This window comes from Anser cygnoides, chromosome Z (assembly GCF_040182565.1).
Source record: "Anser cygnoides isolate HZ-2024a breed goose chromosome Z, Taihu_goose_T2T_genome, whole genome shotgun sequence".
Classification (NCBI taxonomy): domain Eukaryota; kingdom Metazoa; phylum Chordata; class Aves; order Anseriformes; family Anatidae; genus Anser; species Anser cygnoides.
Window position 1 is genome coordinate 81,779,444 of NC_089912.1, and position 12,716 is coordinate 81,792,159.

General features: G+C 46.1%; 1 protein-coding gene across 1 annotated transcript in view; it reads left to right on the plus strand.

The window, feature by feature from the left end:
• The first annotated feature begins 11,450 nt into the window (after positions 1-11,450).
• The window catches only part of KANK1 (KN motif and ankyrin repeat domains 1), a 127,599-nt gene continuing 126,333 nt past the window's right edge, over positions 11,451-12,716 (plus strand). Inside the window, exon 1 of the mRNA XM_066987889.1 lies at positions 11,451-11,602. The gene's annotated coding sequence lies outside the window, so the exon portion shown is untranslated. The remainder of the gene's footprint in view (positions 11,603-12,716) is intronic.

The window sequence follows — 12,716 nt, forward strand, 5'->3', positions numbered from 1 at the left end:
TATGCCTTCTCAATGAAAATTGTGAGGAAAAATTGGTACGTACTTATTTAAATTCCATGTGTATAGAAATAGAAATACAAATATAAGTATTCTAAATCATTACACATGTGTTTTTTTCTATCTTACAAAGTTGACTTTGAATTTTATAGCACAGAAAAATATCTATGTAATATTTCGTATACTTCATATTCAATAATACTTCATATTATTTATTTTGATAGGAATAAGTTTTTTTTTTCTGTATTTACCTGTATTTGTGGAATATATCTAAACATGTGTTGGATGCCTACTGGTGAAATCCAAATTACAAAGTAAGTGAAACTCTAATAATTGGAGGGGAAGGAATTTCAGCTAGATAGCAGGGGAACTATGTTTTGTGCTATTTAGCAAACATCTGTAAAACAACTGGAAGGGATGATTTCCTACTGCACATTTCTGACTTTTGAAATGTGAATGACTGCACAAATTCTAGTTTCCCAAGGAAATCTCTGCAGAAAGGAAAAAAAAAAAAAAGAAAAAAAGAAAGAAAACAACAACAACAGCAACAACAACAACAATAACAAAAGCTTATTATCATTGATACATCCAAAACTTGAGAGTACCAGAAAGTGATCTTCAAACCCCACGCAAACAAGTGTTTTGGGACTTACTTAATAAGAGGATGAAGTAGGCAACACCAAACAAACAAACAAACAAAAAACATATAATTTTCTTTGTCTGCAGGTCAACTTTAAGAGAAATGTACAGCCCCTTTTCAGGTATCAAGAAAAGGTTGGAAGTGCTTCCAAAAGACTATCTTCCTTCTTGAGTGAAGGCATAAAATCCTGGACTTAAAACTGAGCCCTTGGGGTGACATTTTTCCTAACTGATACTACAATTAAAAACAAAACAAAAATAAATATAAAATAAAATAAAATAAAAATAAAAAATAAAATAAAATAAAATAAAATAAAATAAAATAAAATAAAATAAAATAAAATAAAATAAAATAAAATAAAATAAAATAAAATAAAACAAAACAAAACAAAACAAAACCAAAATACAAGGCAAGCGAGAACAACTTTACAAAAACTAAGCTGATGTTTCTTACCTGAAAGATTGGAGTTGTCCCGGAATGATGCCACCTCCACTGTAACTTTATGCTTCCAGTTTTTAACACTGGGAGAATAGCTGATAGGGTCTAGAAATTTCAACTACATCTGCTCATGTATCAGTCTTCAGCCATGGATTACAATAGGAAGAGCAAAACTCTTGTAATCCACAGCAAATTAAAGAGAATACAACCAGTCCTTCATGACTAGGTAGGCTCGGGTTGTGGAGAAACCCAGTAGCCCCGCATGACCTGCTTCAGCATGGGGCAAAGGCTGCAGCTGAGTGAAAGAAATCCATCCATAATGAAATAAATAAGTGGTAAGAGGGCAAAGGATTAAAACCCAGCACCCTGCAGGGAACAAAGGGAGAAAGAAGTAAGATGGAGCACTGGATGCACCTCACTTTCTAGACTGCCTGGGGCACTCAGCACCAAACGCAGGGTGTTGTCCTTTCATGGGAGCTGCCAGGCAAACATAATTTACAGAAGATTAAAAAATAAGAAAACAGGGAAAAAAACGATATTTTTTTCTATATTCTTCTTAGTTTGTTTTAGGGGTTGCTTTTGTTTTGTTTTGGTTTGGTGGGGTTTTGTTACTGTCGGATTTTCTTGGTGCAGGTGGTGGTGTATATTTTTTGCTGATTGCCTGGCTTTCGCTAGTTTCCATCAAGACCTGGAAGACTAAAAAAGCAGCAAAGAAAAGGCACCCTGTGCTTTCCTTGGAGGGTGCAGAGTAGGTTCCTGAACTGTGCCTGCAGAGCAGGGTCCAGGCAGCGGGCAGCAGCGTCACGGCTCCACACACCTCCTGCAGCAACTGGTGCCAAGAGTGACTGCGGTTTGCACGGCCTGTGCACACAAGGGATGCTGTGGGTGAAAATGATTCAGCCTGGAAACACGGGTATTCCAGAAGATGTGGCTGGTGTGTATCACAAATTGAATGGAGAAGGTGAACGCGGGCTGCCTTATACACATGGCACAAGAATGATAGTGATCAGGCAGCAGGATTAGGGCAAATGGAGGAAGACCTTTTTCACACCAGAAGAAAAAAAAAAAAAAAAGAACTAGATTTGGAACTCCTTGCCCTAAAATAATCTGGATTTCAGAAATATAAATAGATTAAGTAAGTAGTTGTACCGATCTAAAAAAGGAAGGTACAGTGAGATCAGTTAAACTCAGTGTTGAAGACGAAGCCCAGCTTAGGAAGTCTTTGCACTGCAGCGTTCCAGGAGATGGATGTGTATAGTGACAGAAGTATTTTCCTATACTTGCTATGTTTTTATCCTCTCTCCTAGGCATCTGCTTTTAGCTCCCATCAGAGACAGGAATCTGGCCAAGGTGACTTCATGTCATTAAAAGTTCAAAGCAGTGGATTTGCTGTCAGCATTTCCAAGCACGTACATAACGTGGAGTGCTGCTGCCCTGGCCATCGAGCACCAGATAAGGAAGCATGAACATGGCTGCATTGCATCCCGCTCCTTTCATGGAGTGCTGCTGGTTGGAAAGGGAGCACCAGGCTCGTGCTTTGCTGCTTTCCTGCTTCTCGACCATCCTGTCCTCGTGAGGGGCTGGGAAATCTGTATCTGGCATTCCAGCTTGCACTGCTCTTTGCACACACACCAGTTCACAGAACAATTTGAGGAAACAGAGGGCAAAGGCAGAAAGCCCTGACATTCCCTCCAGTTTTGATTCACTGCTGATCTCTCTTACTAGCTGATGGGGGCTGTACCCAAGTCCACTCGCTGTGGTCATGCTGGCGACCCAGGTACCCTCAGAGGGGCACTGACCCTCTGGCCCCACCTGGCAGGCAGAACATTTCATGGGAGGAGGCCATCTTCCTAGAAAGGTCAGCTATGCCTTCCTTCTCTGCTGATCATTCCCACAGCCCACTAAGGGAAAGCATTCAGGACCTGGTATTTGCATTTGTTTAATCCTCTGTCTAACTTCAGCGGTTTGTTTTTAAATACTTCCCATCTCCACCCTCTGTGATGCTGTTCTAGTTTTCAACATGTACCAAGACACCTGTGCCTGACCGCTGTGAACACACGCATGGGCTGAGAAGGACAGTCAGCAGTCAGAGGGAGCTGCTATGATGCTCACTAAGGTGTTGTGGTTCACATCTGTGCAGGAGAGCACTGAGGAAACTACATGGGAGAGCTGAGACATGCCAGCATGTGCCACCGAGGGGGCTGCTGAATGCCAGTGCTAGAAAGAGGGTGGGATCACAGAACGGCAGGGCAGCTGAGGCTGGCAGGGACCTCTGGAAGACCTCTGGTCCAACCCCTGCCCAAGCAAGCAGGGTGCCCAGGACCATGTGCCTTTTGAAGATCCCCAAGGAGGAGACTCCACAGCCTCTCTGGGCAACCCGTGCCAGTGCTCCACCACCCACACAGCACAGAAGTGTGTTCAGAAGGAACCTCCTGTGTTCCCGTCTGCGCCCATTGCCTCATCCCATCACTGGGAACCACTGGAAAGAACCTGGCTCTGTTTTCTTTGCACCCTCTTTGGGTACTTACATTGAGATCCCTTGAGCCTTCTCTTCCCCAGGCTGAGCAGCCCCAGCTCTCTCAGCCTTCCTCACACGCGAGGTGTTCCCGTCAGTCCCTCCACCATCTTGGTATCATCTTTGCCACATTCTCTCCAGTATGTCCAGGTCTCTCTTTCACAGGGTGCCCAGCACTGGACATAGCACTGCAGGAGCAGCCTCACCGGTGCTGAGTGGAAAGATCACCTCTCTTGACCTGCAGGCAATACTTTGTTTAATGCAGACAAGAATACTGATAGCCTTCTTGGCAGCAAGGGCACTGCTTCCAAGGGCACTGGAATCACTGTGGACTTACTGGCCTATCGGCCACTCCTTCCAGCTTTGTGTCATCTGCAAACTTGCTGAGGGTACACACTGCCCCATCACCCAGATCATTAGTGAACACATGAAACAGGGCTGTAAAACTGCCCTTACTCAGTGAAACAGAGTTGTCACAGCATTGTCTGCAGGAAAAGCAACAAATCAAGAAATGCTTTAAGGACTAACTTATTTTTGAGTCCCCAGCAGTGCTCTGTATCAGTAAAAACAACTCATCTAATTGGGCTGTCCATGGCATGGTTAGAAACACCAAAGTGCAATCGCTGTCTGCAAAGATGGGAATAGAACACCATGTGTGGAAATCAGGGACTCTTCATCTGTTCCCAAATGGTTTGACCACAGTAAGAGGGTATCTGTGTGTGTACAATAACTGCCACGTCCCAAATTAAGCCTCTGCCTGGCAAAAACAAAGCAATAGGGCAGTTTACTTTACAGAGGAATCCATACTCACTGTCTGTGCCAGGTTTTGTTGTCAGGAGGTACATCCAAAGGCTGAAGATTTCCACTGGTGGTCACAAGTTTCTCAAAAAATAAATATAGCTTTATTAGACCTGGCATGTGGTTCAGCTCGTCCTGTTTCCTACCCGTGCAGCAGCCAGTATCAGATGCTGCTGGACCAAGAATCTCTGAGTTATGAGGGAGAACACATACCCAGCTCCTGTGCTATAAATCACAAGTTAATCAGCAAGGCATACATTTGAAGAGCAGCTAAAACTTCCCCCAATCTCTGCCAAAACCGCTTCACAAATTTGTTTGCAAAACAGAAATGAAGAACCTGCTCTTTTCTTCAGCTTGGTGGTAAAAAGAAAAAAGAAAAGGAAGGAAAAGGGAGGAAGGAAGGAAGAAAGGAAGGAGGAAGAAAGGAAGGAGGGAAGGAAGGAAGGAAGGAAGGAAGGAAGGAAGGAAGGAAGGAAGGAAGGAAGGAAGGAAGGAAGGAAGGAAGGAAGGAAGGAAGGAAGGAAGGAAGGAAGGAAGGAAGGAAGGAAGGAAGGAAGAATGAGAAAGAGAGAAAGGGAGAAAGGGAGAAAAAAATAAAGAGAAAGAGAAGAAAAGAAAAATAAAGAGAAAGAGAAAGAGAAGAGAAGAGAAGAGAAGAGAAGAGAAGAGAAGAGAAGAGAAGAGAAGAGAAGAGAAGAGAAGAGAAGAGAAGAGAAGAGAAGAGAAGAGAAGAGAAGAGAAGAAAAGAAAAGAAAAGAAAAGAAAAGAAAAGAAAAGAAAAGAAAAGAAAAGAAAAGAAAAGAAAAGAAAAGAAAAGAAAAGAAAAGAAAAGAAAAGAAAAGAAAAGAAAAGAAAAGAAAAGAAAAGAAAAGAAAAGAAAAGAAAAGAAAAGAAAAGAAAAGAAAAGAAAAGAAAAGAAAAGAAAAGAAAAGAAAAGAAAAGAGAGAAAGAGAGAGAGAGAAGGAAAGAAAGAAAGAAAGAAAAAGAAAGAAAGAAAGAAAGAGAAGGAGAAAGAGAGAAAGGGAGAAAGAAAAATAAAGAAAGAGAGAAAGAGAGAAAGGGAGAAAGAAAGGGAGAAAGAAAGAGAGAAAGGAAGGAAGGAAGAAAAAGGAAGGAAGGAAGGAAGGAAGGAAGGAAGGAAGGAAGGAAGGAAGGAAGGAAGGAAGGAAGGAAGGAAGGAAGGAAGGAAGGAAGGAAAGAAAGAAAGAAAGAAAGAAAGAAAGAAAGAAAGAAAGAAAGAAAGAAAGAAAGAAAGAAAGAAAGAAAGAAAGAAAGAAAGAAAGAAAGAAAGAAAGAAAGAAAGAAAGAAAGAAAGAAAGAAAGAAAGAAAGAAAGAAAGAAAGAAAGAAAGAAAGAAAGAAAGAAAGAAAGAAAGAAAGAAAGAAAGAAAGAAAGAAAGAAAGAAAGAAAGAAAGAAAGAAAGAAAAGAAAAAAAGAAAGGAAGGAAGGAAGGAAGGAAGGAAGGAAGGAAGGAAGGAAGGAAGGAAGGAAGGAAGGAAGGAAGGAAGGAAGGAAGGAAGGAAGGAAGGAAGGAAGGAAGGAAGGAAGGAAGGAAGGAAGAAGAAAGAAAGAAAGAAAGAAAGAAAGAAAGAAAGAAAGAAAGAAAGAAAGAAAGAAAGAAAGAAAGAAAGAAAGAAAGAAAGAAAGAAAGAAAAAGAGAAAAGTACAATTCTGCTAAGTTAAATGACATTGTGAATTTGAAACTAGGATGAAGTTTGAGAAATATTCCATCTCGAGAAAGCTGTCCTCCTGAGAGAACAATTGACTAATGAATTTCATGAAATCCGTTGCTGAAATCCAGTCATCATTTATACAAAGCAAATAGATCTGTCTGTGCCTAAGAGCAGTCCATACTAGCCCAAATCTTGAGCAGAGCACATTTTAATTTAGGGTACAAAGATAGAAAAAAAATTCTGAATGCATATAAAATGCAGGGATGCTTCAAAGTGTCCCTCGGGTCCTATCTCTTGCTGCAGAGCCAAAGTCAGCAATGAGTATCAGCTGCAAGGAAGGCAGGAACTCCTCCATTAGGTAAAAGAATGCTTGGATCATTAATTTCCTGACCCTGCCGTTCCCTGGGGTGAACACACACAGATTTAGGATCACTCTGGCTTGAGTCTAACTTTGGGATATCACTCAAAAAACATCTTGGCTCCAGCAAGAAATTGCTGAAGTTTTTTTCTCTCTTGCTTTCTTCTTATGGCATAATATGGTTGTTGCTTTTCTCCTTCACTATGGGTCTCTAGTTTGCTGTTGGGGTGCTGTGAAAAGTTTTTTGCCTGCCTTGGCAGGAGAAACAGGTGTCCTGTGAACTTCTCCAGCCCAACCCTCCCGCTCCTGAGCTGGCCTGTGGACCCACTCATCTCCTCCATCGTGTTTGTCCTAACAGACCTTTGGTGGCAATGTTAGGTTGTAGCATGTTTCCCTAAGGTAGTTCTAGACCCAGGTTGCTCTGTGCAGGTACCCATTACAGAAATTATTATGTGCCTGCTCTAGCTGTCAGATGACTCATGGCAGATGTCAAATCCAAGTAAAGCTCTTTGTGGAGGCTGAGTTGGGTAACAAAACTGCATAATGCTGCTGGTTCAACTGAAAATGCAATAGCTTTTTCACCAAGCTCAGAAGTACAATAAAAATTCTGGTAGCTCCGGAAAAAAGCAATCATCCTTTGAAACATTTCAGTGATAAAAGGTAGATTAAATCTGGAAGGCAAAGTTATGGTGACTTTTCCTCCATTTTATTAGACCCGGTCAAACCCTGGGGAGTATAGTATTCTGGCACTGCTCCTTTAAAGATAAGGGGAAAGGCAAGTGCTACATTTCATCTGGTAAATGATTTCTGGAGTTGCATTCCTGTGCATTCATGCACAAATCAAGAAAATTGCTGAGCCTCAAATGTCCACAGGCATTATGGTGGGATCCGAGACAACGTGTGACAAATGGCAACATGCACCCCCCAGGGCTGAAAACTCAGGCGATAGGAACTCAGCCGCACGCTGCATCGCTTCATCTCACTTGGGACTGACAGGCGAGCACATGGTACTATTTCCAGGCTGCCACAGATGTGAGTCCTGAGCCAGGGCAGAGAAAACAGCCTGCCTCCTTTTGTGTTTGTGTAGCTTCCCTCCTCTGCAGACGGTGTTAGGGAACAAGCCATGCAGTGTAATCTGCTAGCGGAGCGCTGGGCTGAGGGCAGTGTCAGAGGGTCTATACAGGTCCCGAATCTGCTGCTTCCCTAAAAAGCAAGTCAGGACAGCAGACGCACAGAGGAAAAAAGAGTTGGGCTTTTACAGGCTTGCTAGCAGAGAGGGTTAATCTAAGTCCTGGGATGTGTAATGGTCCCAGCTGCCATGGCCACAGAGTGGGGTCATCCACACCAGCACAGCGTGTGGCCCCTGCTCTGCAGGAGGGTTCGCAGGGCAGAAAGGAAGCAGTGCTTATAAAATGCACTTCTGCTTAATTCCTTAAGCTGGTACTCAGCTTTGGCAGCAGCAGCTGCTGGGCAGTGATCAGCACTTCAAAGTGTCCTTCACACACCAGCGGTGCACCCCAGGGCTCTGCAGGAGATGCTTCCCCCCGGCACAGCCCCATCCCACCCCATCCCCCTGCAGGACCCGAGGAAGACGAAGGCAGGGGTGAACTGGGGTGGTGCCGTGGCCTATGCCTGTGCTGTGAACACTGCTTCCCACAAGCCAGAGCCTCTTTTTGGTAAGGGGACTTTTCTTTGTGTGTCTATGTGTGTGTGTCGGTGATATTTCTGGGCTGAGCAAAATCAGGCACAGGGAAGCACTGGATTTTCCGATGGAAAGAAAGTGTTCAACTTTTTGTTTTGTTTTGGCAGAACCGGGATTATTCTGTTTGTGAAATTTTAATAGGATTGTTCTGTTCAAGAGGCAGGGCTGTTTCCACTCACAGCAACAGACCAGGTGAAGTTTGTTGTGGCCTCAGGGGCCTCCCTGGAGCTGCGAGCCTTGCAGAGCCCTGGCAGCTGCTGCAACTTTTTGCATCTCAGATCTTGGGGTGCTGCAGGGAGGTGGTGGCAGGGCGCTGTGCAAAACATCAGTGAGCATCAGCCTTTTCCATCCACTGTCCTGCTGAGGAGCTGCTTGCTGTGAAGGCACAGCTTCACCATCCTGGTTAGAGGAAGTCCTAAAGTGACTCCTCTGGGATATATATCTGTGGCATCCTTTCCACACTTTGAAACAGGGCTTGGGCCGCAAATGGGAGCAGGGCTGGTGCAGCCTGCCTCTGATGTAGCTACCAGGCCATTTGCACTCACAGTATAAGTAATATCTCACAGACAAGTGTGTCAAAGCATACACTATATTTATCTGGGCCAGATCCTGATCATGGAAATTGCAATGTGAACACTTTCTTCAAGTAATTACCTTGATTTACTTCTTCAAACCCAGGACATGACTCTTGTGATTTTCTTGGCCACCTTGCTCACCAATATGGGGCACCTGTTTTGTTGGTTTGGTTTGGTTTTAGGAATATAGGTGGGATTGTGTTCTGGTTGTTGTTGTTCCTGTTGGTTTAGGGGGTGAATGGGTTGGTTTTGTCTGCTGAAAGTTAAGGGTATATCCAGCCCTCCTACCCGCAGTGCACCCCAGGGAGCAGCACCCTGCTCCTCCACTAAATGTGCCCACCTGCAGTGGGTGAGGAACATGCTGTCACCCTCGACCCCTTCCCTCTCTCAGGCTCTGCTAGCTTTCCTTTAGACTAAAGCTGGTTTTTCCCTACAGGGAACCTGGGGAGTGTCTGCCACCTCGCTTCCCAACCTCCCCCACGTGCTTGTGCCCGGGAGGCCAGGGAGGATGGAGCTGAGCATGAAGACGCTCACTGGCCCTCCTCTCTTTCTGCTCCCTTACATCCCCCTTCTTCCCCACCTGGCAGACCCTCAGGTTCACCCCCATTTTCTGAAGGGTGGACCAAGATCTGTTGATGTCAGCTGCAATGTCCAAGAGAAAAGTAACATCTGCTGCATGACCATGCTAAGAGTCTTTTCTGGCCACACTTACGCAGGTAACCAACAATTGACTTCTTTATTTAATTTTGCTTGTGTAAACTGTCAAGAGCTGGCAACTCCTGAAAGAAAGGATTAAGTGGGAGGAGTAGAAAGAGCCCTCTCTGCTTGCTCTGTTCATTGCCGCGGTCTGGAGTGCTTTCACTCCATGTTTGTACAGTTTCTGGTACAACACGGTCCTGACCCAACTATTTGGATGAATGAGCTGATGCAAAGGAGTTGTTTGCTGGCCTGAGCGTGCTTTACTTCTGGTTGTTGTTATAACTGATGGTAAGCGGTCCTCTCTGTTGTCTCAACTTTCTTTCATCAGCCCCCCATCTTTTTCTGGAATTGGTAGCTCAGCCATAAAAAAAATTGCCTCTTCATAGAGACTTAGCACAGTCATAATTATTAGTGTCTTAAAGTGCTGTGGGGCCTGGTCACAGACTTGGGCTGCAAATATTTCTAAAAATACATGCTGTTGAACTAAAATATACTAAAGTGTCTTTAAGTGTCTTTTTTTTTCTTCTTTTAAGTAAATATTAGTGGTTTGAGAGATATTTTATATCAACATCATAACAGCTTTACTTACAAAAATACTCAGTGCATTTTAATCTCTAAAATGTTTTAATGGCTTTGGATATTTCAGAAGAAATACTGGAAATGATTTAGATGGAAATATCACTAAGCCTGCTAGCTTTTTATAGGACAAGAAAACCCTATAATTTCTTGCCTAATGCCACTTGGGTGTGGTCCCCTGGGAAAACCAGAAATTTAAAAATTTTCTTAATGTCTTCCTTGCTAGATTCTGGAATCAATATTCTTGAAGCAATCCTTGCTGTTCACCATTCATGAGCTTCAGGTGTTTTATCTGGAAAAAAAAATCTAGAAATATTCATGTTTTATGGAGAATCACACAGAAAAAGGCAGAAGGAAAGCAGAGGAGTGACATAGAAAGAAGGAAATGAGAAGGGAGCAAGGGAAGGTGCCAGCATTTGACACCGTAGTGCAGGCAAGACCAGGAAAAGAGGTGTGCCAATATGTGGGGCCACCACAAAGCCTCCAAAGCATTTGCTCCCAGGGACCTGGGAGCCTGGGGCAATGAGGATAGCACCTGGGTTAAGTGTGGGAAGAGTGAAAGAAACCATGCCTCAATCCACACTGAATATTCAAGCAGTTAAGCCAAAAACTCAGGACTCATGGAACAGAGACCGCTGTGCCCTTTCATAGCTTCAAGGGCTTCAGAGCCAGCCTGTTCAGGCCAGTAAGATCGAGGCACTGGCTTAATAACACTGCTCCTGACCTGAGATTTCCAGAGCAGCTCAGAGGAGCTGGTGCACATTTTGCTCTCCTCTCGGGCTCGTGGCCGAGGCCCCTGTCCAGCAGAGAGGCTGGCAGCGGGTGGGTGCCTCCTGCCCAGGCTCTGAGGCTGAAAAATTCATTTCTCTGGCAGCCCTGTCCTGGCACCAGGGCTGGTCCAAACCCTCCCGAAGGGTTTAGGGCCAGTCCCTCCACCCAGAGCACTGGGAGGGCTTCTCCCAGGTTAACCCTGAACCGTTGTGGGGTTTACCCAAGGATGCTGCATTTTCTTCAACGGCAACCCCTCTCTCCCCGGTGTGGAGCTCCTGCATCCCAGTGACTGGGCGACCCGGGATATAAGATGGATGCAAAATAAATAAATAAATAAATAAACGAAACTTTTTCCTCATTAACCCCCGACCCTCCAGCGCATCTCCAACACTGCGGAGCTGGAGGGCGGGGGGAGGGACGCACTGCGGCCAGCAACGGGATGCTGTGCACCGGGGCAAAAACCCCACTGCATCATGGCATCCCGCTGCTTCCCACGGCACCCCACCGCATCCCACCGCATCCCATCGCAACCCATCACATCCCACCGCATCCCACTGCTTCCCACCGCATCCCACCGCATCCCACCGCATCCCACCCCACCCCACGGCATCCCACGGCATCCCGCCGCCCCCGCCCCACCAAGTCCCACCCCCGGCCGGTCCGGGGGAGGAGAGTTCAGCCGGGACGCGGAGGGGTCGCTGCACGGCCGGCGCCGTCGGGGGGCGAGAGCGGGGACCGCCGTCGGTTTTGGGCATCGCGCAGCCGCAGTGCGGGCGGCCGGCGGTACAAAGCGGCCGGCGGAGCGGCGTGCGGGATGCTCGCCCCCGCCGCGGGGCCCCCGCGGGGCGCCGAGACCGCGGGTGAGCGGCGGGAGGGGGGCGAGGGGCGGCGGAGCCCCCCCCGGAGGGGCGGGAGCGGGGAGTCGCTGCCGTCGGGTCCGGGTGCGGGTGCGGGTCCCCTGCCTGGAGCTTCCCTCGGGGCGGGCAGCGGTATGCGAACTTTTTTTTTTTTTTTCGGTCTTTTTGTTTATTTAATTGTTGTATTTATTTTGCCACCGTGCTGCAGGGGAAAGCCGGCGGTGCGGTGGCGGGGCACGGAGCGCTGCCGAGCCGCACGCCTTGCCGGCACCCTGCCTTTGCGCCCCTCCGAGAGCCCGCGGCACGCCGGAGGCAGGTTTCTGCTGCTCGTTTCGGGAGCTGGTCGTGCCCCGTGTGCACGTCTCGGGGCCGAAGCGAGGGGAGATGGAGAGGCACCTGTAGAGGGGGGGAGCGAGGCTGGGTATCGGCGTGGGGAGCGGGTGGCATCCACAGAGGGACCTGTGCTCGTCCGCGCTTCGGTTAAATGGACTGCCTTCGGTACCGTCTGACCTGTGAGCTAGCACTTAAAAGTAGCGATTTTTCTTTTGGGGCGGTGGAGGTGGGAAGCTTTGGGTTTTAGTGCCCAGCTTATGAACGTGCCTTAACTTTGGCTGCTGTTCATGGGTCTCGAAAAGCACTTAAAGACGTTATGGTTTGTCTGAAAACTGTTTGTTTCTTTCCGAAACAAAGAACATGAAAAGGCCCTATAGCTCGATGTACAATTGTGTTTAAAAACTTATTCAGGCATAATTGTAAGCCTCGGTACTGCAAATGACTTTCTTGTGACTTCTTTGGCCCTGGGTTTTACTTAAGACCAAGCTATGTTTAGCTTTCGTGTTCTGATGTTAAGGTCAGTCTTGGTGTGCTTTTTGTGAAATCAAAGCTCTAAAACATTTAAATAACAGCACAGTCCTTCTGGCAATTCTGTAGCTTAGTTGACAACCTTGAATCTTGGCGAGCCAAGAAAGGTAGCCATGACAATTTGCTGATTGAAAATATCAGATGTCTTGCCCTTTTACTTCACTCTTTCTGATGGAGTGGCTGGCTCTGATTAAAGGTTGTGTGTGCATGTTGTGAAGAAAGTAAAATATGCGAGAGTTGGAAGGCGCCTGATTGG